Source organism: Oryctolagus cuniculus, chromosome 18, assembly GCF_051225735.1.
Source record: "Oryctolagus cuniculus isolate XC-2025 breed Fujian yellow rabbit chromosome 18, ASM5122573v1, whole genome shotgun sequence".
NCBI classification, from domain to species: Eukaryota; Metazoa; Chordata; class Mammalia; order Lagomorpha; family Leporidae; genus Oryctolagus; species Oryctolagus cuniculus.
Genome location: NC_142884.1, coordinates 21,684,465 through 21,704,592, shown reverse-complemented (window position 1 = coordinate 21,704,592; position 20,128 = coordinate 21,684,465). Strand labels below are relative to the sequence as shown.

The following is a 20,128-nucleotide window of genomic DNA, read 5'->3' as shown; positions in this document are numbered from 1 at the left end:
CCTGTGTCTCACTTCTGCTCCACGCCAGGGCCCTTCTGCCGCAGTTTCCGGTCTGACATCTTGGTGCAACATCCCTTCCAAGAGGTGGTGTCTGACGGGCCGGCTCAGTGTGCTTTCCGGTGCTGTCGGCTTTGTGCCTCCAGCCCGTCTGGCCCCTCTGGAAGGGCAATGAATAGACTCTCCCCTGCTTGCCACCTGCCACCTGCTATGAGGTCTTGGCTACCCAATCCCCGCACCCCCAGACCTTTTTTTTTTAAGATTTATTTTACTTATTTGAAAGAACTACAGAGAGAGGTAGAGACACCCAGAGAGAGAGAGAGAGAGAGAGAGAGAGAGGTCCTCCATCTGCTGGTTCACTCTCCAAATGGCCACAATGGCCAGAGCTGAGCTGATCAGGAGCCAGGAGCCTCTTCCCGGTTTCCCACGCGGGTGCAGGGGCCCAAGGACCCGGGCCATCCTCCACCGCCCTCCCAGGGCGCAGCAGAGAACTGAATCGGAAGTGGAGCAGCCGGGACTCGAACTGGCACCCACACGGAATGCCCCGCGCCCTAACCTTTGAGCAAGAGAAACAGAGGAAGGCCCTAGGAGAGGGGAGGAAAGGGATAGGTCAGGTGGAGGGTGAAAAATAACAGTGGCAGGTGGGTCAGGGGAGGGCCACCCATGGCCAGAGGACAGCACCACCACCAGCAGGTTCTTGGAGACCAATGGAGCTATCACTTCTTTAGTGCAGTCCCGGGCCTCAGAAGAAAAACTTCCATTCCAAGCACTCGAACTTCTTCTATGAGGCCATTCACCAAAGGCCACGACATCCACAGCTCACACCGGCCAGCTGGAGGTCCCCCCACCTCTCTTTTAAAGAGTTACTTATTTGAAAGGCAGAATTACAGAGAGAGGGAAAGACAGAGAGGTCTCCAGCCTGCTGGTTCACGCTCCAAATGCTCACAACAGGCAGGGCCAGGCCGAAGGTAGGAGCCAGGACCTCCATCCAGTTTTCTCACGTGGGTGGCAGGAACCCAAGTACTTGGGCCATCAAAACTGGTTTTTGAGGTTTTGATCCTGTAACATTCCAACTTTGGCTTTCCTGTCCATGTGCTCTGGGACCAACCCAGGCACCAGCTTCGTGTTGCTAGGACTCAGCTTTCTTTCTTTCTTTCTTTCTTTCTCTCTTTTTTTAAAGATTTACTTATTTATTTGAAAGTCAGAGTTACACAGATAGAGAAGGAGAGAGAGAGAGAGAGGTCTTCCATCCGCTGGTTCACTTCCCAATTGGCCACAATGGCCGGAGCTGGGCCATTCCGAAGCCAGGAGCCAGGAGCTTCTTCCGGGTCTCCCATGCGGGTGCAGGGGCCCAAGGACCTGGGCCATCTTCTACTGCTTTCCCAGGCCATAGCAGAGAGCTAGATCGAAAGTGGAGCAGCTGGGACTCGAACCAGTGCCCATATGGGATGCCAACACTGCAGGAGATGGCTTTACCCGCTACGCCACAGTGCTGGCCCCAGGACTCAGCTTTAAAGCAGGAACAAACACCTTGGTTCATGCTGGGAAAGGCTAGAACCTGAGAACCAGGGTCCTCCTGGCCTGTAGCAGCTTTTCTGCAACTACAGAAGCAAATCTCCCGCGAGTGAGTCTGTTCTTAGGAGACGCTCTATCCATGGGCCTCCAGGCAGAGGGTCACGGCAGCAGGACACGGAAGCTGAAGTGAGCGACGTGGCTGCTGTGTGGAGTAGGGCATATTGTGAACAAGCTTGCATCCTAGGATGGGCTCAGAAGAATGGGGAGTCATGAGAAGGGGGTAAGAGAAAAAAAAAAAAAACAGACAAAATCATATGGAGATTTTAGAAATATTCCTGGAGTTACCTAAGAAGAAGAATTGAAGGAGTGCCAGGATGGAGACAGACAGCCTTAGGGGATTCTTTGCAGTGGTCAGAGCAGTGAGGCCTGCTCCTGGTCTGGAGGAATAGACAGAGGGATGGTAACGGAGCATTAGGAGGAGGAGGTGACTAGCTATGAGCAGGTGACAAGCTACGGCAGCACACCCAGGGCAATCTTAGATACATGCACTCAAGACATTTCGGCAGAAATGTTGTGAGTTCAGCGTAGGGAGTGTGATAAACTTAGGGAACATCCAGGTATTATTCAGAGGGCAGTTTTATTTTTAAGATTTATTTTATTTATTTGAAAAACAGAGTTACAGAGAGAGGTAGAGACAGAGAGAGAGGTCTTCCATCTGCTGGTTCACTCCCCAGATGGCTGCAACGGCCAGAGCTGCACTGATCCAAAGTCAGGAGCCAGGAGCTTCTTCCCACAGGTCTCCCACGCGGGTGCAGGGGTCCAAGGACATGGGCCATCTTCTACTGCTTTCCCAGGCCATAGCAGAGAGCTAGATCGGAAGAGGAACAGCCGGGACTAGAACCGGCGCCCATATGGGCTGCTGGTGCTTCAGGCCAGGACGTTAACTTGCTGTGCCACAGTGCCGGCCTCCAGAGGGCAGTTTATTCACAACTTTAAAAAAAAAATTTAATATGTGTTCCAAGGACTATTCTAGGAAGTAGCATCAATTTTAAAAAATGGAAAAAAAAATCCTGGGCTTGTATAACCTACATTTTCATGGGAGAAGAGAAACTGAACAAGAAACATAATAAGTGAGTAGATTACTAGCAGGTCAACCATCAACAGATTCTGTAGAGAATAAAGCGGTGTGTGGGAGTTGAACTCGGTGTTAGGGAGAGATGGTTCCAGCTCACACAGGGTGGACCAGGTGGGCTGCAATGGGAAGGTGAGATCTGGGGAGAAGCCCTTGAAGGAGGCGGCTGAGTGAACCCCAGCAGGATCTGGAAGAAGAGTATCCCGGTGCCGGGAACGCGTGCTGCGAAAGCCCAAGCAGCAGCGGGCAATCCGGTGGCCCTGGAACGGAGTCACCAGCTGGGGCAGTGGAGGAGAGGACAGAGGTAGGCAGGCAGGAAGGGACGCTGGGGGGCCTGGAAGGCTGTCCAGGAGTGCCGCCCTTGACTCAGAGGTGGGAATCAGGGAGCTGGCGTCCCAGGGTCATCAGTCCTGCGGGAGGCCAGCACAGAAGCGCGCAGACCACCGGCGGAGGGTGGCGCGGTGGGGGAGAGGGGGATTCTGTGTAGGTTTCCCTGGATTTGCGCTGGCCTAAGTGAAGGTCACCGTGGATGCACACTTGTCACTGTAGTTTTGGAAGCAGGCTGCTTGTGGAGAACCCCGAGAGGGAAAATGAGGACAAAACAAAAACATGGAGGGAGCATGTTGGAAAAATGCCCTGAGGTCCTCGCCCACACCCTTGAAACAGAAACCCAGTGACGTCAGATGCTGAAAATAAAGCTACTAATGTTTATGAGAAAATCAGTTTACAGCCTTAGGATATAAAGGATTTCCTTTTTCACAAAGACAATTTGTGTCTATTTTCTTTAAAAATTCTTTTTTTAAAAATAAGATTTATTTCCTGCTAATATGCCTGGGTAAGCAGTGGAAGATGGCCCAAATACTTGGGGCCCTGCACCCACATCGGAAACCCAGAAGAAACTCCTGGCTTCTGGCTTCAGCCTGGCTCAGCTCTGGCTGTTGAGGCTATTCAGGGAGTGAACCAGTGGATGGAAAATTCTGGCCCCCGCAAGACATCCTCCACCTGCTGGTTCACTCCCCAAATGCCTGAAACAGCTTGGCCTGGGCCAGGCTGAAGCCAGTAGGCTGGAACTCCATCTGGGTCTCCCGCATGGGTGGCAGGGACCTAAACACCCAGACCATCTTCCGCTGCTCTCCCATGTGCATCAGCAGGGAGCTGTGTCAGAAACAGAGCAGCTGGGACTTGTACCTCGTTCCCACATGGGATACGGGCATTGCAAGCAGCAACTTAATCTGCTGTGCCACAATGCCAGACCTGAGGGTGTTCATTATATTTATTTACTCATTTTATAGTGAGAGGTAGAGTTGCAGACAGAGAGAGAGGTCTTCCATTCCCTGGTTCACTCGCCAAATAGCTGCAACAAACGGAGCTGGGCCAATCCAAAGCCAGCAGCCAGGAGCTTCTTCTGGGTCTCCAACATGGGTGCAGGGGCCCGAGCACTTGGGCTGTCTTCTGCTTTCCCAGGCCATAGCAGAGAGCTGGATCGGAAGAGGAGCAGCCAGACTACAACCAGGGTTCATGTGGGATGTCAGCGCCTCAGACAGGGCTTAGTCCACTATGCCACAACACCTGCCCCTAATTAATTTATTTCTTAAAGATTTATTTATTTGACAAACATAGATACAAAGAGCGGGGGGAGAAAGAGAGAGATACCTTCCATCTGCTGGTGTACTCTCCAAATGCCTCCAACAGCCAAGGCTAGGGTATGCCATATGGGTGGTAGGGAGCCAAATACTTGTTCTACCAGCCCTGCCTCCTAGGGCCTGGTCTAACAGGGAGCTGAAGACGGGGGTGGGAGGTGGATACTGAACCCAGGTGCCCAGAGACGGAATGCAGTGTCTCAGCCACCAAGGCAAATGCCCCTGCTGTGTTTAGTCACCAGCCCAGTGAGGGTGTCTCATTGTGGATTTTGATCTGCATGTTTCTAGCGAGAAGTGATGTTGGACATCCTTTCACGTGCTTCTGGGCCATGTGTATGTTTTCTTTGAAGAAATGTCTATTCAATTCATTTCTCCGTTTTTCCAGTGGCTGGTTTGCATATTGGATTGCTGAGGTTAGGGCTCCTTCATATATTCTGGATATAAATCCTTTTCTGATACATGGCTTACAGGTATTTTCTCTTATTCCATCAGTTGTCAGTTGTCTCTTCACTCTCTTGCTAGTATTCCTTGATGGATAAAGAGTTTTTTATTTTGACGAAATCCAAATTTTTAATTTTGTTAATTTTCAATTTTGTTGCCTGTGTTTTCAGTATCATCTAGGTAATCATTGCCTAAATCCAATACCATGAAGCTCCATTCTATGTTTTCTTCTAGGCGTGTCAGCCCTTAGCTCTTAGGTTTAGATCTCTGATCCATTTTGAATCATTTTTGTGTATGTTGTAACCTAAAATCTAACTTCATTCTTTTGCACGTGGATATTCAAGTTTCCTAGCACCTTTTCAAAGGGAACCACAAAAGACTACTAATAACCAAAGTAGAATGAGACAGAAAAGCCAAGTTGGAGACCCCACATTTCTTGGTTTCAAATTATATTACTAGGGGCCGACATTGTGGCGCAGTGTGTTAACGCCCTGGCCTGAAACACCGGCATCCCATATGGGCACTGGTTCAAGACCCGGCTGTCCACTTCTGATCCAGCTCTCTGCTGTGGCCTGGGAAAGCAGCAGAAGATGGCCCAAGTCCTTGGGCCCCTCTACCCACGTGGGAGACCTGGAAGAAACTCCTGGCTCCTAGCTTCAGATCGGCACCGCTCTAGCCGTTGTGGCCAACTAGGGAGTGAACCATTGGATGGAAGACACCTCTCTCTCTCTCTCTTTGCCTCTCCTCTCTCTGTGTAACTCTTTCAAATAAATAAATAAAATATTAAAAAAAAGAAAAAATAAAACACAACTACTTTTTAAAATAAAATTATATTACTGCATTAGAAGTAATCAAACAGTATAATACTGGCATTAACAACAGATCCGTAGACCAACAGAATGTACGAGAGAAGCCAGCTTTCTGTGAGGATTTAACAGGATAAAGCACATTAACTGTAGCAGTGTAATCCTAACAGCTCAACACCTGAAAAGTTAGTGCTCAGTGAACTGTAAGTGACGATTAGGGGAATAAAAGAAAGCCAACATTAACCCGCACCCTCCGCCATGGCTCCCATGGTGACCCACGCGGCCTATCTGCACATGCCCCCCGAGGCAGTCTGGTCTCAGTTGGAAGGGTTTCCCAGCTGCTGAGTGCCGCGGGCGGGCCAGGGCAGCAGCGTCCGAGCCCTCGGTCAGCCTGCCTGGTGGTCCCTGCCCAGCTTTCATTTCATCACAATCTCTGCCCCTGACCTGCTCTGTGGCCCCCTCCCTTGCTGCCGCCTCCTGTGCCTCTCTCAGGACTCCTAGTGTCTCCTCCGCTCAGGTTCTTACCTTCTAGCTGGCTGGTGACTGAGTGCCACCACCGGACCACCTTGACAGCACCTCAAAGCCAAACTGGATTTCGTGGAGTTCTCCTGGGACTCTAACCCACCCTCAGCTGGCCCCAGGATTGGCCTTGGAGAGCTCCAGGGGCTACCGGATGAGCAGGTTGTGTGGGCAGGCTCAGATGTCGCTGGGCCTCAGGTCTGGCTTCCCCCTGCCCAGGAGAGGTTGCCCTCCCAGCCGGGAGGAGACCCCAAGAACCATGGCCCAGCTGTCTCAGACACATCTGGAGAAATCAAAATCCCACTCCTTTCGTTATGTGATCTGCCTTCTCCTCCTCGCCCTTGTCTTGACCTCCTTGGGCTGTACCTTCCTGGCACCGAGAAGCCAGAATCTGGAAGACACTCTGGCCAGGGCCAGTCTGGCTGCTAAAGAAATGAACCACCTGGAAGTCGTGAACGTATCAAGGTTGGTGTACCCACAGCCAAGCCTGCTACTGTTTTCTAAGGAGGATGTCCTTGTCCAGACACCTTGGTTAGCTCCAATTGTGTGGGAAGAGACTTTCAACATTGAGATACTCAATGAGCACTTCTGGCTCCAGAATGTCACCGTTGGGTTGGCCTCGTTTGCCGTGAAGAAGTACGTGGTCTTCCTGAAGCCGTTCCTGGAGACGGCAGAGGCCCACTTCATGGTGGGACACAGGGTGAAATACTACATCTTTACCGATCAGCCCAATGGCGTCCCGCCCATCCGGCTCGGAGCCGGGAGGCAGATGGCCATCCTGGAGGTCCCGACCCCCGCCGGCGGCAGGGAGGTGTCTGGACCCCGCATGGAAATACTCGGCCATTTCTCTTCTGTGCACTTCTTCAAGGAGGTGGATTACCTGGTGTGCGCACACGTGGACGTGACCTTCCAGGAGCACGTGGGCGTGGAGATCCTCTCCGCCTTGTTCGGCACCATCCACCCTGTCTTCTTTGGGCGCCATCGGGACACCTTTGCCTACGAACGCTGGCCCCAGTCGCAAGCCCACGTTCCGCTCGGCGAGGGGGACTTCTATTACACAGAGGCTTTATTTGGGGGTTCAGTGCCGGAAGTTCACAAGCTCGCCACAGCCTGTCACGAGGCCATGGCGAGGGACAAAGCCCGCCACGTTGAGGCTGTGTGGTGTGAGGAGAGCTACTTGAACAAGTACCTGCTTTACCACAAACCCACCAAGGTCCTCTCCCCTGAGTACATGTGGGACAAGAGGCTGATGGACTTGCCGGCCATCTTCCAGAACGTGAGATTTCAGGACAAGTGGGTGCTCCAAAGAATCACCAAGCAACCCAGAACGCGTGACGGAAGCGTCCAGGGAAGCGGGGAGAAGTCCAGGGGACAGGTAGCCTGAGAACCCGCCCACACGCAGTCTGCGTGTGCAAAATGGCTGCGGTCTAGCACACACCCCACCCCACCCCTCTCCCAGCTTAGTAAGCCGTAGCGTCCCCTCCAACCGTGAACACACAAGTGTGTGTACTCCTCTGGACAGGCCTGATTCCTGGGCTCGGGCACGAGTTCCAGAAGTTGCCACCTGGAGTCTCCCCACCCGGAGCTTCCCCGGCAGCCCTTCAGGCTGGGTGAGGCCGGCGGTCTCGTCCTGTGAGCCCGTGATAGCCCATAGTTCCCAGGGCCCCTCCAGGTGTAAAAGGCTCCAAATACCAGTTGTGTGTTTTTCCCATGTCCATGTTGAACAAGCTATTTTACACAAGAAGAGCTTGGGAGAGCGTTTTCTCTCCCTAAGGCAAATTGCAAATATGCTCCCAGGATCTCAGGGAGGTGTGAGCAGCGGCCGTGGTAGCAGAGCACGTGCTGGGGTCCGGGTCTCGCAGCGCGCACTCTACTCCACAGCTATGGCGTCAGGGGTCAGGGCTGTCTCGGGGCTGGCCTGTCATTTCAGCCCTCCATTCCGTCAAGGTGATCTCTGACCCTTGAACTCAGCTGCAAAGGAACAAGGATGCTGGTTGTGAGGCTTCCGGTTTGTTGCGTTGGTTTTTATTTTATTAGGGAGAGATGGAAGCAGGGAGGGGAGAAGGAAGGAGACAGGAAAGGGGATAGGGAGAGAGAAAGGGGGCAGAGAGAGAGAGAGTGAGTGAAAGATCCTATTCTCCCATGTTCCCATCCACTGGTTCGTTCCCCAAATGCCCACAGGGACCAAGGCTGAGACAGGCTGGGCCTGGAAGTTAGGAACTCTTTAAAAAAAAAAAAAAGATTTATTTATTTATATGAAAGTCAGAGTTACACAGAGAGAAAAGAGGCAGAGAGAGTGAGAGAGAGAGAGAGAGGTCTTCCATCCGATGGCTCACTCCCCAGATGGACGCAATGGCCGGAGCTACACCGATCTGAAGCCAGGAGCCAGGAGCCTCCTTCGGGTCTCCCACGCAGGTGCAGGGGCCCAAGGACTTGGGCCATCCTCTACTGCTTTCCCAGGCCATAGCAGAGAGCTGGATCAGAAGTGGACAGCTGGGTCTCGAGCCGGTGCCCATATGGGATGCCGGCGCTTCAGGCCAGGGTGTTAACCCGCTGTGCCACAGCACTGGCCCCCGGAAGTTAGTAACTCATGGTCTCCCACGTGTGTGGCAGGGACCCATCACCTGATCCCTCTGCATTAGCAGGAAGCTGCAGTGAGAACAGGAGCCGGACCCTGAAGCCGGGGACTGGGCTATGGGACTGGGCATCTTCACTGCTGGCTCAAATGCCTGCCCCTTACATTGGTTTCTTTCTCCTTCTCTCTCTCTCTTTAAAGATTTATTTATTTATTTGAAAGAGAGAGAGAGAGGAAGAAATAGAGATCTTCCATCCACTGTTCACTCCCAGATGGCCACAACAGCCAGGGCTGAGCCAAGCCGAAGTCAGGAGCCAGGAGTTTCATACAGGCCTCCCATGTGGCTGCAGGGGCCCAAACACCTAGGCTGTTTTCTGTCGCTTTTCCCAGGTGCATCAGCAGGGAGCTGGATCAGAGGTGGAGCAGCCGGGACTCAAACTGGTGCCCATATGGAATGCCGGCACTGCAGGCGGTGGCTTTACCTGCTGTGCCAAAATGCTGGCCTCTCTTCTAATAGTTTTTATTTCTGTAGAATCAATACTCATAGTCCCCAAATATTCCCAACAGCCAGGTCTGGGCCAGACCTAAGCCAGGAGCCAGGACCCCCATCCAGGTCTCCCACACGGGTGGCAGGGATCCAAGTACTCGGGCCGTCTTCTGCTACCTTTCCTGGTGCATTAGCAGGGAGTTGGACTGGAAGCCGAGCAGCCGGGACCCAAACCAGCTCTCTGATATGGGTTGTTGGTGTCGCAAGCAGTGACTTAAGCTGCTGTGCCACCATGCCAGCCCCTGAAGCCCTCCTCTGACTCTGTCCCAGGGCACTGTCACCACCAGCAAGGTCAAAGGAATAAGCACGCTGAATGTGACGAAGCTGAGCCCTGTGTGAGGACGAATCTTTGCCACCGACGTCTCCACTCTCGATCTGAGGTCTACTTCCTGCCTCTCCACACCTGAGGCTGAAATCCGCCCAATGTTACCTGTTTCCGTCTTTAGCAGACTGATTCTAATAAAAGTAACTGTGACTGATCTCGGAGTGCCTGGGCCCGTGTGCTGTGGGGGGAGGGAGAGGCCTGGCCAGAGATCTTGGGGGTGGAGAGGAGAAGGGAGGTGCGTAGCCGTACAGGGTAAAGGGGCTGCAGTCTGGCAGAACCAGGAGCCACCCAGGCCCCGGGCAGACTGGCTGTTTGATCTCAGGCAAGCTGTTTGATGGTCCTGAGGCTGCTTCCTCGTCCATATTACGTTACAGAATCGCAGTGTCACTGCAGGGTTCACTAGCCTGGCAGGTTCAACGTGCTGGCCACGCCCACACACAGCTTTTCTCTGGCTTTCGCCTTCGCAGGGTTGTAGGGCTTTTGCTCCCCAAAAGACGACTCCAGCGATGGAGGGGACGACTGGAGATGATCTTGGTGGGCTCCTCTCAAGCCCCTTGGTCTGCCAGTGGCATCGTGCCTTTTCTGCCCCTCCTCAAGGAGGCCGAGCCGTCTTCACAGAGGCTGTTTCCAACAACTGCTCCTGTGTCCCACCGGCCGCCCCCCACCCCCCCACCCCTGCCTTGCAGGCTGGTCCTGGACCCAAGGACAAAGGGAGTGGGTGGCAGAATGCTGTTGTCATGGGAACAGTCCAGGCCCCAGATGTGTGCTTGGGGATTGCAGAGAGTGCAAACTACTTGATCCCAGCGAGCCGCCTTCTGGAAGTTCTAGTAGAGTAGGTGTATGGCTGGAAGGCGAGGACTGGTGCAGACAACCGAGGCAGAACTGGGTTAGGCTCGTTGCAAACTGAAACAGAACAGGGAGGGTTGACCTCATACTAGGGTTTGCAGCTCTGTATCCCCTGTCGACTGTCGAAGCTGCACCCCTAAGGCAACAGTACCGAGAGGTAAGGAGTTCAGGGGATGATTAGACCTGAGAGCTCCGCCCTCTTGGAGGAGTTCCGCAGCCTTGTGAAAGGGCTGGAGGGATCTTCGTGCCATCCATGAAGAAAGAGCCTTTGCCATACAGCATGCCCGTCAGCACATTGCCCTGGGACGCCCCAGCCCCCAGAACTGTGAGCAGTCAAGCTATGTTATTTGTAAACTGCACATGCGGTGGGGTTTTGTTATAGCAGCGGGCATGGACTAAGACACCTCCCCCTTTGCAGAGGTCAGAACAGTGCCAGGCCTCAGCTGAATATGACTCCCACCCCCCCACCCTTCCAAAATAGGAAAGACAGGCACTTATTTTTCTTCTTCAGGCTGGCACAGTAAGGTCACAGGCAGAGAGCTGGACTTGAACTTGGGGCTTGGAGACCCAGGGTTTGAGTCCGGGCCCTCCTCTTCCCTGTTGGGCCAACAGGCATTTCACGTTACCTACTGCTTGCTCTAAGCCTTGATTGTTACGCCTATCCAGTGCTTGTCACGCTGCCAGACTTAACGTTAAGTGAGCAGGCCATACTAACACCTATAAAACTTCACTGAGAAGGAAAAGGCTTTGCACAGATGAAGAGCTACGTCATGCACAAACAAAGATCTTTGCTCCTATGGAGCTTATTCTAAAATTCACTCGAAAGAAGAAATGCTTGATATCAGTGAGGAAAATTTAGTATCTGGAATTTGCATAAGGAAGAAGAGACAGACTGTGAATCAGAAGGGAAGGTAGCCGGAATTATGAGGAAGTCAGGAGTGGACAATAAAATCATAGTAACTGTAATAACAATTGTAATAAATCGTAAAGGCCATAACGAAGGTGATACAACATTTACCTGTCAAACTGGAAAAAAAAAAGACACAGACCTATATGGACTAGAGGATTTCACAAATCAAGCTACAGATAGCCCCACCCTCTGATAACCTCTTGTTGGGATAAAATTAGCATAATCCTTCTTGAACATTTTCAAAGCTTTAAGGAAGTTTTTACCTTACTGATAGGGGGGAGCTCAGTAGAGAGGTAGGTAGGAATAAATGAAGCTGGAAGGTTTTTTTTCTCCATAACTTCTCTGTAGTGCTGCATTGCAACCCCACCCTCTTGCCTGTCCAACCAGTGTGGCTGCATTCCCATAGTGCACCTGTTTCTCGCTCAAGACCAGGAAGGAGGAGATGCCATGATGGCCATGAGGAAGTTAAGCTGCACATGGAGGCACCAGGAAGCCTCATGCATGCTAAACTCCACCCTGCTTGTATACTCACTTAGCGGGCCACCCTCTGTCTTGCAACAGGCACTGACCACGTGGGAGTGCCCTTTGATTGCTGACTTTGCTTATGGGTCCTTCTCTGTCCTCCTTCCATGTGCTCTCCTAGGCAACTCTCTGGCCCACTCGTATCAGGTATCGCTCCATGTAGGACAACCACTAAAAACAGCTCAATGAAAACAAGTGGATTTGACATACGAAAAGAGGAGAAGGGCGGGGCCCAGTGCTGCGACATAGAGGGTAAAGCTGCCACCTGCTGTGCTGGCATCCCATATGGGTTCAAGTCCTGGCTGATCCAGCTCTCTGCTGTGGCCTGGGAAAGCAGTAGAAGGTGGCCCAAGTCCTTGGGCCCCTGCACCCACATGGGAGACCTGGAAGAAGCTCCTGGCTTCTTCTTGGATCAGCCCAGCTCTGGCTGTTACAGCCATTTGGGGAGTGAACCAGTAGATGGTGTCGCTCCCCGTCTTTGTAGAGGAACGACACAGGACCCTGCGCTGTTCTTTCGTCCGCTCGGCCCTTCCCGGGTTTGCTGCTGGTTCTTCCCGGGTTGGCTACTGTCCCTCCACCTCCGTGGAGGGGCGGGCCCCCTGCCACCTTCCCCACTTCCGCAGGGGAGCAGCACACCGCCGGCCGGCTCTCTCGGGGGCTGCACAGGTGTTCCTTCAGATAGATGTTACCCTTAGATGTTCCTGGTGCATGTTGTCTCTCTCCTCCCTTATAGTCCTCTTCCGCCAATCCCAACTCGGCTGCCCACACGCCGAGTACGCTGCTCTCCTCCAATCAGGAGTAGGTCCTACAGTTTATTGGTTGAACTGGAGGCAGCTGTGTAGAAGCTGTTTCTCCCTTCTCAGCGTCATATTGTGGGAGAGCAGATGCATAGAATAAGTCTTAATTCCAGTAACTTAGTCTAGTCTGAGTTGCTCCCCAACTCTCTAACTCTGCCTTCCAAATAAGTAAATACATTACAAAATAGAATAGAGGAAAATAAGCTTTACCCGCTATGCCACCACGCTAGCCCCAAAATTTACTTCTTTTCATTTTACTTGAAAGACAGAGAGACAGAGAGAGGGATACAGAGAAATAAGCAGAGAGAGAGAGCGAGAGTGAGAGCAAGGGAGAGAGAGAGAGAGATTGCTCTTCTATGTGCTGGTTCACACCTGCAACACCAGGGCTGGGCCAGGGTGAAGCCAGGAGCCAGGAACTTCCTATGGGTCCCCCATGCACTTGAGCCATCATCTGCCGCCACCCAGGATGTGCATCAGCAGGAAGCTGGATGAGCAGCCAGCTTGTGAACCAGGCACTGCAGTATGGGATGTGGGTATTCCAAGCAGTGACTTAAGCCACTGTGCTAAAAGCCTGCCCTAAGGACCGGTGCTTTGGTGCAATGAGTTAAAGCCCCAGCCTGAGGCACCGGCATCCCATAGGGGCACCAGTTCGCATCCTGGCTGCTCCACTTCTGATCCAGCTCTCTGCCATGGCCTGGGAAAGCAGTGGAAGGTGGCCCAAGTCCTTGGGCCCCTGCACCCACGTGGGAGACCTGGAAGAAGCTCTTGGCTCCTGGCTTCGGATCAGCTCAACTCTGGCCATTGTGGCCGTCTAGGGAGTGAACCATCAGATGAAAGACCTCTGTCTCTCTCTTTCTCTCTCTCCCTCCCTCTCCCCCCGACTCTACTTCTCTGTGTAACTGTGTCTTTCAAATAAATAAAAAATAAATCTTTTGTAAATAAAAGCCCACCCTAGTTGATTTCTTATATATGAAAAATGAAAACAACCTATAAATACTGTTGAACATTATTTACTTATTACATTTTATCATATTATGATAATTAATTATTAATTAATAATTTTAATTTATATGCTTTTGGGTTCTTATTTTTATAAAGCATAGAGGCACAGAATATATTTGGGTCTGTTAATAATTGCTTTTTTAGCACACTAGGTGCAGGAAGGCAACTTGAAAAGACTACCTGCTGTGTAGTTCCAACCACGTGACATTCTTGGAGACAAAAAAGCCAATGATTTACATGGCTATGGGGGGAGGGAGGGAGAGATGCAGAGGGGAGCGCAGGGGCTTTGGAGGGTGGTAAACCTCGCACGTGCTTACGTCCTGGTGAACTCAGGTCATTCTGGTTTTGCTGAGACTCACACGATGTACAGCACAGAAACCGCACCTGATACGAACTACGGAGCTGAGTTAACAACAGTAATAGATCAGCACGGGCTCGTCCAAGCACCGGATTGTGGGGAGCAGCCCGGACTGGACTGAGTTACTGGAATTAAGACTTATTCTATGCATCTGCTCTCCCACAATATGGCGCTGGGAGAGAAGTAAACAGCTTCCGCACAGCTGCCTCCAGTTCAGCTAATAAACTGTAGGACTTGCTCCTGATTGGAGGAGAGCAGCGTACTCGGCGTGTGGGCAGCCGAGTTAGGATTGGCGGAGGAGGACTATAAAGGAGGAGAGAGACGGCATGCACCAGGGAACATCTAAGGGGAACATCTAGCTGAAGGAACACCTGTGCAGCCCCCGAGAAGAGCCGGCCGGCGGTGTGCCGCTCCCCTGCGGAAGTGGGGAATGTGGCCAGGGGGAACTGCCCTTCCACGGAGGTGGAAGGGATAGTAGCCAACCCGGGAAGAACCAGCAGCCAACCCGGGGAGGGCCGAGCAGACGAAAAGAACAGCGCAGGGTCCTGTGTTGCTCCTCCACGAAGAGGGGGAGCGACACCGGATCATCTTTGTTTTGGATAATGAGCTTCCTGCACACCCCAGGGCTGTTGCGGCTTCGACAACAAGGATCCACGTTCATCTGCAGGCGTTTGAGGGATGGCGTGTCCCCAGAGGCGTGGCTACACCAACAGGGGCCCTTCATTTCTTCTGGGCAATCGTCTCTGATCCCTTGTGGCCCAGTACAGGCTCAGCCCACTGCCCTTACTCATCTCCTACAGGGTATTAGGAGAAGCTCAAGGTCATGGCAGCTTGGGAATTCATGTGTGATCTGTGCAATCAGGGTCTAAGTGTGTGTGTGTGTGAGAGAGAGAGCGAGAGAGCGAGAGAGAGAAACCGAGGGGAGGGAGATAGTGCTAGATCTGCCTGAATTTTACAAAAATGGTGGAATGGAGCTGGTACTGTGGCATAGAGGGTAAAACTGCCGCCTGCAGTGCTGGCATCCTATATGGGCACCAGTTCAAGTCCTGGCTGCTCCTCTTTCGATCCAGCTCCCTGTTTCTAATGTGCCTGGGAAAGCAGTGGAAGACGGCCCAAGTGTTTGGGTCCCTGCACCTGCATGGGAGACCTAGAGGAAGCTCCTGGCTCCTGGATTCAGATCAGCCCAGCTCTGGCTGTTGCAGCCATTTGGGGAGTGAACCAGTGGATGGAAGACCTCTCTCTCTCTCTCTGCCTTTCAAATAAATAAATATATCTTTTAAAAAATGGTGGAATGCATTAGCAGCTTTTCTCAGCCATATGGCAAAAAGAGGTGGAGAATTATCATTGCTTGTAAAATTGATTTTAATCAGGGCGGCATGTGAGGAGGGCAGTGGGGGCTCATCGTCCATCAGTACTCTGAACCTTCTGGGAAGCATTATTTGACTTAACCTCTTTATTTTTGAGTAGGGCAAAAATTCGAATCCGCCTCACGATGTTGGACAAGCCCAGCTTTTTTCGATGTTGCATATCCTGCAACAGGTCATGGTCACACATGTATTCTGGAGAGAGTAGCTTGGTGGGTTTGTGGTAAAGCAGGTACTTGTTCAGATGGCTCTCTTCTTGCCATATGGCCTCCAGGTGATTGGCTTTGTCTATCATTATGGCCTGGTGACAGGCCTCGGTGAGCCTGTAAACCTCTGCTACTGACCCTCCAAAGAAGGCCCCAATGTAATAAAAGTCCCCTTCGTCCTCAGGGATGTAGGCTTGCGACTCAGGCCGGCGTTCATTGCTGAAGGAGTACCGGCTTACCGCCATGAAGTCCGGGTGGATGGTACCAAACAGAGAGGAGAGGATCTCCACGCCCACGTGGTCCCTGAACTCCATGTCCACGTCGGCACACACCAGGTAATCCACCTCCTTGAGGAAGCGCTGGCGGGCGCCGTGGCTGATGGCTCCCATGCGCTGCATGCTGATGTCCTGCCAGCGCTGGTGGCTCTGGGTCCTGAGGACGATCACCCGCCTCCCGCCGGGGAGCGGGAGCTGAGGGACCAGCTCGGGTTGGTCAGTGAAGACGTAGTAGTTCACCCTGTGGCCGGCCATGAAGTACTTCTCCGCACTCCTCAGGAAGAGCTCTAGGAAAGACATGTAGTTTTTGACAGCAAACACAGTTAACCCAATGGTAGCATTCTGGAGCTTGAATTGCGCATTCAGTAGGTCAATGTCGAAAGTACCTTCCCACACAACTGGGGCAAGCCAAGGGGTGAGGACGAGGACATCCCTCCTAGAGGGAGTTAGTGCATCTGGCTGCAGATACTTCGTGTGCGATTCTCCAACAGCTGTACCTGTCCCAGCCAGCAAGCTTTTAACACGCTGGCTCTTCAGATTCCAGTAGCAATAGTGAAAGGTGAAGGTTATACCTGTCAGGAGGAGAACGATCACTTTATGAGATGCGTAGCATTGCCCAGGCAGTATCTTCAGTAGCTTGGCCATGGCTCCACTGCTGATGATGTAGGCGGGCTCTCTTAGATGCTGAGTGACACAAAGGACGATGCATGGACAAGGAGGTGCCCACACCCCTCCTGCTGTTCCTAGAACCTACCTCCGTGCAAGGGCCACCCGACAGCAGGACATACAGGGTCCCCTGGTGGAGGAAGATTCCAGAACGTCACACAGCAGATGTCTCAGCAGCTTCGTTTTCATTTGAGGCTATGTCAAAGAACCAGATGACAGGCCACGATCAACGCACGCCTAGACCTTCTGGGCCGGAAGTCAGGGCTCCTGAAACAGGTGCAGGAGACTGGCCCCAGGGAGGTCACAGAGCCAGGTAAGGACAGAGATTGTGATGAAAGCAGGGCAGGGCAGGAGCCACCAAGGAGCCTAATCCAGGGTCCAGTGATACTCCGTAGTAGAGAAACCTTCACATAAGCACCACGTTTTCTAGAAAAAAAAAAAAAATCCATACGGTTGAGACCAGACTGTCTTCAAGGCCACAGCTGGTTGTGCCTGATGTGCTCGACCATCTTTCACAAAGCCTGACCCGGAACCCTCCCAGGGGAGACGGAAGACCTGATCAAGGGCTCTTTTCCTTCATCCTAACAATCACTTACCCGACACTGAGTTTCCTTAGCTGGCTGCAGGTCCATGCTTTGCATAGGCTGCTACGCTGCACGTGCCTTACCTGTGGGCTCTGCAGAACAGGCGTGCATGTGGAAGCCCCGTCCTCCTCCTCACCGGGGAGCAAATGGGCTCAGAAGCATGCGTGACGGACCATGTGTGCACGAACCCACTGGGTCAACCGGGATCTAGGAGCGTATCCCTGGCCACCTATATTCTGATCCATGGCCTCGCTTGGATATTCTTTGGGATTTCAACTTTTGGGCTCTTTTCCCGAGTCTGGTTCCTTTGGTAGCCTGCCTTGGGCTTCCGCATCAGCTGATTTCCAGACAGAGCCCTCACACTGGGGAAGGGAGGCTGAGCCCCCCTTCATGGAGTCTGGGCTCATCCTGTTGCCCACACATACACCTCCTAAGTATCCCAGCATGACCCTCCTGGCAAATGAAGGCTCTGACATGGACCCCTGCTGCCCCTCTGTGCGATGAACAGCAGGTGGAAAAGGGTCCCAGGGTGGGTAGGGAGCATCTGTCCCCTCCTCCAGGAAGCTGCTCCATGACACTTTGCTTCTGGCCAACACAGGAGAGGGTGGCCGCAGGCATGATGTGTCCCGGTGTTCTGGAACCTTCTTAGGGGAGTTGTGAGTCTGTTAGGTGAGGAAGGGCTTTGATGAGTACCTTTTGAGGGACGGCCCTTTTGCCTTTTGTGGTCAGGATTGTGACTTTTCCCAGCTGTGTGCACTTTGTGAGGACAGTCATTCCTGACTTATATGCCGATGTCCTGGCAAAATACCAAGACAACCCCGTGAGGTTGCAGAAGCCTGGATGATGAAATCACAGCAGAGCAAGGAGCAGGTCCTCCGTGTGCTGCAGCTGTGGCTTGGCTGTGCACCTGGTCCCTGGGGAGTCCCCTGAACCTCAGGACCAGTGGAGGGGAGACGTGTTGCCCTGCTCACCATGATCCTTCCCTGGGAACAGTGGAGGTTAAAGAACCTCACAGAATGGAAAGGTAGAGAGGACCAGGACCAGCCCTGGTGCAGGGAAGGACCAGAAATGGAGACCCAGGGGAGCCTTTGACCCCTGCGGCAGGTGCCTGCCCACTAGCCTGAGAACCTCCATGCTCTCCTGTCTCCATGAGACCTCCTGGGGCTGGTCTCCTGGCTCCAGCTTCTCCGTCCCAGATGCCTACCTCCTCATCAGAACTTTGATACCAGCTGCTTTCATTGTCCAAACACCTGTTCTTTTGTCATAATTCCCCAAACTCTTTATCCCAGGCTTTCCTGACCTTGTTTGCCCTTGGGAGATTCTTAGAGATTCTTGTAGACTATTCTGTGGCTCACCCGACAGGAGACATGGCAGCCACCCTAAGATACCCCCTTTACCACTGATCCCGAGGCCCGAGACGCTCCAAGATGAGAGGCAGAGGATTCTGATGAGCTTCAAGATGGGAGTCAGAAGGTGCCAGCACCACTCCTACCCTCTCCTTGGTGCCCACAGACTCACTGAGAGCCTTGGCAGGGCCTCCTTTACATCAGCTATAGACTGGCGCCCTCGCCCCTCCATGGTGAAGTCATCTCCGCTTTCCGTACTGCGCTGGAGGAAGCGTACTGAGAGTGGCCCGGGCACTCCTGGGGACGTTCTTGGGTTGTAGGAGATTGAGAGCAATCCGTCGTACCCCAAAGTTTCCTTTCCCCAGGAGGGTTTTGCAGAATGACTGGACGTCTCTGACCCCTTGGGACCTCACCGGCTTTCAGAATCCCCTCTTTCTCAGTGCAGTGTGCTCGGGCTGTTTGTGTTGATAGATACGCTGTGGCCTGGAGCCCTAAGAAAGCCACTTGCATCCTCCCTAGGTCGTCCCAGCAGCCTGGCACTCGCCATTATTTGTAAGATCTGAGCAGGAACTGTCTCGTGATTCACGGCTAAGTGTTTCACCTGTGATTGGGCTTTCGGGGGATGACCGTGTCGACAGAGACTGTCCGCGACTTTGACCAGGGCTATGGTTGCGTGCATTCAGGACATTGCTCCTCCACTGAACTCGGAGCAGGGCGGGGGGGGTGACATCACTGCGGCAGGGGTGTCTGGGCACTTCTGTGGACCAGGAGCTGCTGGCCACATGTGTCATCTGCCTGATTTTAGCTTCCTACCAGCCTTGACACATGGAAGTAATCCCCCCAGTCTTGCACGTGGGGGAGTCACCCATGCAGAACGTCACACAGCCACTGGGCAGCGGACTTACCCCTGTGCCCAGCGCTGGAGAGACCAGCTCACATAACTCGGTGTCTAACGCACCTTACAGACCACCTCTGGGCTCCTGATTCGTGCCTTAAAAATGGGAGTACTCTCCTGTGTATAAAGTTGATTGAAGATGGATCTTAGTAGAGAATGGGACTGGGAATGGGAGAGGGAGGAGGTGGAAGGGGTAGGAGAGTGGGTGGGAGGGCAGATATGGTGGGAAGTGTGGGGAGCAATCCGGACTAGACTAAGTTACTCGAATTAAGACTTATTCTATGCATCTGCTCTCCCACAATGTGGCGTTGGGAGAGAAGTAAACAGCTTCCGCACAGCTGCCTCCAGTTCAACTGATAAACTGTAGGACTTGCTCCTGATTGGAGAGCAGCGTACTCGGCGTGTGGGCAGCCGAGTTGGGATTGGCGGAGGAGGACTATAAAGGAGGAGAGAAACGGCATGCACCAGGAACATCTATGGGGAACATCTAAGGGAACCCGTGCAGCCCCCGAGAGAACCGGCCGGCGGTGTGCCGCTCCCCTGCGGAAGTGGGGAATGCGGCCAGGGGGAACTGCCCTTCCACGGAGGTGGAAGGGATAGTAGCCAACCCGGGAAGAACCAGCAGCAAACCCGGGGAGGGCCGAGCAGACGAAAGAACAGCGCAGGGTCCTGTGTCGTTCCTCCACGAAGAGGGGGAGCGACAGGGAAGAATCAATATATTCCTAAAGTTGTACTTATGAAATGCATAAAGTTTGTATTCCTTAAATAATAAGTTTCTTTAGGGGAAAAAAATCTCACTTAATGGGCGTGGGCCCCTGCACCCACCTTGCAAGACCCACCTTGCAAGACCTGGAAGAAGC

General features: G+C 52.8%; 1 protein-coding gene and 2 pseudogenes across 1 annotated transcript in view; 2 read left to right on the top strand and 1 right to left on the bottom strand.

Moving 5' to 3' along the window:
- LOC138846506 (protein Aster-A-like) overlaps nt 1-20,128 on the top strand; it is a 406,361-nt gene that overhangs the window by 355,603 nt on the left and 30,630 nt on the right.
- Nucleotides 6,475-7,385, top strand: LOC149120838 (histo-blood group ABO system transferase 1 pseudogene; annotated as a pseudogene).
- LOC149120837 (histo-blood group ABO system transferase 2 pseudogene) lies at nt 15,331-16,422 on the bottom strand (annotated as a pseudogene).